Raw genomic sequence first — 6,000 nt, 5'->3', positions numbered from 1 at the left:
TACATAAATAAATAATTTTACATAGGTGGAATGATTAGAGGAAGTCTTCACGATCATTTTAAGACCAAAACCAGCTTCCAAACTTCATTCCTTGCCGAGATATCGCATTCTGAAAGTCGCGAAATTTTGACTGCGTTTTTCTCGGTTTTTAAGTTGTGTCACCTACGACAGTCTGTTACTAAACGCCTCATATATGCATTGCGGTATTTCTTCTAGATAACAATGGCACTCTTCTTTTAATTTTGACTCTATATCTTCTATTTTTTTTTCTATTTTTTATTATCCTCAAGGGGCCAACAAAGAGGGGACAAACAATTACATTGGGGACACATAAAACGTACAATTAAAATAAAATACAAAATAAATGAAACGTATGATATAATGAAAGATGAATAAATGTAAAGATGGAAATGGTGTTACCCGCCCCATCAGGCAACACCACTTGCTTCCTTTCCGCTATACTCCATTATGTCCAACCCAAATCTCTTTGTCAGTTCGTCAGCCCAAATAAAATGTGGTAGCTTCTCCCTATCGAGGTTAACTTCCCACATTTCATAGTCTACACCAGGGGTTTTCAAACTTTTTGACTAGCGGACCCCTTTATATTTCAGGCTTTACCTTAGGGACCCCCTTATAAACGCTTATGAAATTTATACATAAATATTTGCTTAAAATAACATATTTTTGCATTTATTTATTTAACAGTATTTAACAAATAGGTTTATTGTCAATTAAAAGATTTCGATTAAAAAACATATATAAAATCAAATTGCCCATAAAAAGTATTTGCTGTCCACAGACCCCCTGTGGTCCGCTGACCACAGTTTGAAAACCCCTGGTCTACATTATGTCTCTCTATGTACGTCCTTTGCTGTGCCGATAATAGTAGCACCACATACTTCATATCTACTGTAGTAACATGCACCGTATTTTCCCATTCGAAAGCCTCTTCAAACAGTTCTTCGTCATTATTTATACACGCAAAACATTTTTTGGAGGGGGAATTTTTTGAAACATTGTCTGTCTGCACTCTCTTCTTTTGTCTTTGTGATGGAGGGGAATGGGAAGGCTTGGTGTCTGCAGGGCGAGGATGGGACATAGAGGGTACGGGCGGGTCTTGGGTAGTTTCTGTGTGAAGTTCTGAGTGTATTGGACTTGCCTTTTTTCTCTTCCTTCTCTTTTCCCATTCTTCCTCTTTTTCTGAAACCAGTTCCTCCTCCTCCTGTGTTCCCGAGACCTCTCCTGCGTTTTCTCCTTACTGCTTTCTTCTTGTACTTCCTCCACTCTTTTGTCTGGTGGAGGTTGCATTTCTTCCTCTCTTTTATGGAGGGCATTTCTGACCACATTTGAAGCAGCGCGGTATCCTTGACTCTATATCTTCAGGAGTTACCTCAATCCTTTCTATATTAACCAAAATGAAGTAGATTGACAAATATCCTGAAGATATAGAGTCAAAATTAAAAGAAGAGTGCCATTTGTTATCTAGTGAACAATATTTCGACATCACGTGTGTCTTCAACTGGTTCAAAAAATAAATTTGTCAATCTACTTCATTTTGGTTAATATAGAAAGGATTGAGGTAACTTCTGAAGATATAGAGTCAAAATTAAAAGAAGAGTGCCATTTGTTATCTAGTGAACAATATTTCGACATCACATGTGTCTTCAACTGGTTCAAAAAATAAATTTGTCAATCTACTTCATTTTGGTTAATATAGGCCTGAAATTTGAGGGCAGGGTTAAGTCGATTACATCGACCCAGTACTTGACTGGTACTTATTTTATCGACTTCGATAGGGTGAAAGGCGAAGTCGACCTCGGCGGAATTTGAACTCAGAACGTAGCGACAGACGAAATACCACTAAGCATTTCGCCCGGCGTGCTAACGATTCTACCAGATCGCTGCCTTAATAATAGCAATAATGGTTTCAAATTTTGGCACAAGGACAGCAATTCCGGGGAGGAGCTAAGTCGATTACCTCGACCCCAGTATTCAACTGGTACTTATTTTACCGACCTCGAAAGGACGAAAGCAAAGTCGACTTCGGATGTAATGCCGCTAAGCATTTCGTCCGGCGTGCTAACGATTCTGCCAACTCGTCGCCTTAATAATAATATGGAAAACACGACACAAAGTTGAAAGACGATTAAAGAGAAAGAAAATTATATTCAATGCAACTATAAAATTTCACATTGAACATATTAGGCCTCCGAGACAATGATTTAACTTAGTAGGCAGGTAAGTAGATCCTGTCTGTCGGCAGTCAACAAATGTAACTTGAGGATTCAATCGTTCAACCATACTAATCAGTAATATGAAGATAGCTTGTTTAATCGCGCGCGGATACATACAAACATACATATGTGCTATTATCGGTTTCCGCTAGAGGGTGTGGCCATGTTGAAGCACTACCATTAGTGCTAATGTTCGCGTTCACTTCCTGGTCCTGTCTCCATAATCAGGTTTGGTGAAGTAGTGAGTCGGACAGAGCTACATAATTTACGTCTTGCCGTGTCGTGGGTTTATCTGATTAATCATATTAAAAACTTGAGTAATTGGTCTTTGAACATATCTACATGTACATCTTGCAGATTTCTGAGGCTTTTTGATAAGGTATATATATATATAAAATTAACAATTATATATATATATATATATATATATAATACAAATATTTATATATATATGTAACGGTTAGTTCTTCGTCGCAGTCGAGGGGTCACCAATTGTAACGGTTGGTTCTTCGTTACAGACGAGGGTCACCAATTGTAAAGGTTGTTGTTAAGGTGTTGGTTGCCAGTATGCAAGATGGAAGAAGAACAGCGATCGAAGTTTTAAAGAAATATTTATTTATCGTTACTTTATATAATGCCTTGCCTCGACGGGCAGGTGATAAATTCGTAAAGCATGCGAAATAAAGATCGATGTAAATTTTCCTTGTGTAGTTTGTGTTCTTGTCATCGTGTAGTAGTAAACTACAGGTAGAGATGGAATAAAGTTCTAGAGAAAAGAAAGTGAGAGTGAGAGAGTCGAGGGAAGTTGTCTCGCATAGTCGCTGATTGTAACTTTCTTTTTCCCTCTGGCCGTTTGATCTCAAGTGGCTGTCTGCTTGTGGCCATGACTCTAGTTGTCCGTTCACACTAACTGTTCATCTCTCTAACTGACTTTGGCTTACGGAGTTCTTGTTTTTATTGCTATCCCAAACCAGCCAGAAGGATAGACATATTGTTGAGAACAATAGATTTCGTTGGCGGTCTGTTATCTCTATTCTTGCTTTTGGTGGCCGAGAAGAGGTTAGAAGGGTCAAGTGGCAAAGACATTGTAGTAACGCCGTGCGCATGTGTAGTCTCACGCATGCGTGGAATTAAACAAGCAAGCTTTCCCGCTTAATTCTATCTCTTTCTCGGTCGGCCGGCCATGAGCATGGACGTGTCAAGCAGTGTCACCAACATACCAACTCTGGAGACAGTCTCTTTACGTGTTTAGCTGTCACTCTCCATCTTTCGGACTTACACTCGACAGCTCGCTTACATCTACATAACAACGTCCCAACAACTATGCTCACACACACAGAAGCTGTAACAACTGTCAACAAGAGCTAAAAATGTATATATTTACCACCTGAATAAATGTTGTTTAAGTTGATAGTCTGGAGTTCAGCGTTCCGTTATATTCGTAATTTTATATAGGAAAGTCAGGTATACATCTAATGATGTATAACCAACTTTCCTATAACATAATTATGTTTAGTGAAGGCATCTGGTAAATGTAACTGCTGTCACTCACAGAAAAACTATTGTTTTACCGTGAGAAAAGTGTTATTGTACTGTTAAGTGAAATTTGGCGATCGAGGATCGAATCCACGCCATGTCTGCATGAAGTCATTACATCACTCCTCCCCCAGAAAGGTTCCGAGAAAGGGAAACGAACGATCGAGGAAGAGAAAGATATGCATGGCTGAGGAAAACTTTTGCATATCAGGACAATTTTCTATTCGGATAAGTCCGAATATCAGTGTCGCTTTGCTTGCCAAAATGTGCAGTCAGTGACTGGACAGCACAGAAAATGAGTTAGGGCGTGAGGACGTATACACGAGTGCAAGTGCACGTTTCAAAATTTACTGTAAAATGAGCTCAGGTGAGCGAGTGAGTGTATTCTCAATATGGTAGATCTTTCTGCAGGGTTGCAGTGTGTGAAATGCCTTGAAGCTTTTTCAGAAGTTAAATGTGTCTCGCGCTGTTGTCGTAGGTAATTGCTGAGGTTAGCAAGGACGACAGTGTAGCATGCTGGAGTGATGCGCGGGACAGGCAATTTTCTCCACTTATTACGTGACCAAACAAGGGTCTAACAGAGGGAAATTATGTCTAACGTGAGTGCAGAGCATGTGAACATCCGACGTGCATCGAGTCGGGAAAAGAGTTGAGCTGGCACAGACGTGTTGAAAAGCAAGGCAGTAGAGGTATAATAGAGGTGTGTGTGTGCGCAAGGCCGAGGCAGTAATGCTAGTGCATCGATTACAAATACATTGTACAAGTGTTGAATATGCCAGTGATTAAGGCAGTGCTGGATATGCCATCTGATGCATGAGGTATTAAATGCCTTGAGCGTGCAGGAGCAAAAGTGTGGCATGCTGGCGCGTTGTAAGGGACAAACAACTTGCTTTATGTATACGTGACCGACCTAGGGTCTTACAGAGGCGAGTTGTGTCTACAAGGGCGCGGGAAGCATGAAAAACAAGCGAAAAAGGCAAGGTATGGTGCATGAATGTGACAGTGTCAACATGTATGTGTGTATGAACAATGCAAACATTTCCAAAATTAACGAAAAAAAAATACATGCAAAATGCAACGTGTGACAATGTGACTGAAAGAAAGTGGAAGTGCAAAATATGAATAATAATATAGAACATTCAAAGAGATATGCACATGAATTTAGTTGTTTTAGTGAAACAAGTCGTCACAGAATTTGTGCATCGCAGAATATGTGCGTCGCAGTATATGTGCATCGCGGAATATGTGTGCATCGCGGAATGTGTGCAAATCGTAAATAAATGAAAGTGTGCAGTGCAAACAGAGCAGAATAAAATAAGCAAAAATGACCAACTTAGCTGAAAATAGTGTCCTCTCTTAAAAGTCTATTGCTGAAAGTGAAAAGAAATGTGCATGCAAAGAAAGAGAGTTGCTGAGAGTCTATATGAGAGTCTTAGATACGTGCTAAAGTTCGTAGACAATGCAGGGTCTGTACGTTGGGAAGAGACGAAAAGCGTGTGTGTGCCGAAAAAGTTGCATGTATACGGGTTTCCGTATTTTCTTCCAGTTAGTTTCCGGGGATGTAGCTGTCGAAATGATGCATTTATTGGCTTCCATGGTGAGAGAATTCTTTGTGCGTCGGCAGGGTTGCATTGCAGTGTAGGGCTTTCTGTTGCGCATACTGCAACAAGTGGAACGAGGGTGCATTTTGGTAGTGACAAAGTTTAGTGACTGTTGATATGAAGACTAGTTCTTCAGTTCGAAATCAGCAAAATGCAACGGCATATAACATTAGAAAGTAGCAATTGTTTTTAGACGGGTCACCAATGTAATCGACGGATGTGACAACTGTTCATGCGAAGGTGAAGGCGAAGGCTGCAATTCTTTAACTCGGGGTCGCCAATTTGTAGTGGTAATGTTACAGAGAAAAGAAAGTAAGTTAGTGAAAGTGAGAGTAGTGAGACGAAACAACCGCTTCGTTGGTGAATTACCACAGTTGTGCCTTTAGCCGGTCAGCCAGACTCGGTTCTGATTTTTGCTCGGGAATCTTCTGCACATATAATTATCGCAAGATCGCGAGAAAGAGAGAGATACCATTATCCAAACAATGGGTATTTTGTGGGGGTCTATTGTTCTGTCAATTTAACTCCCCACCGCATACAAAAGGTTAGCAGGGGTCAAGTGGCAAAGACATAATTCTGCTTAGCGAAGGCATCTGGCAAATGTAACTGTTATCACTCACAAAAAAAAA

The sequence above is a fragment of the Octopus bimaculoides genome, chromosome 20 (assembly GCF_046866305.1).
Source record: "Octopus bimaculoides isolate indiv1 chromosome 20, ASM4686630v1, whole genome shotgun sequence".
Taxonomy (NCBI): domain Eukaryota; kingdom Metazoa; phylum Mollusca; class Cephalopoda; order Octopoda; family Octopodidae; genus Octopus; species Octopus bimaculoides.
This window is presented reverse-complemented; position numbering follows the sequence as displayed.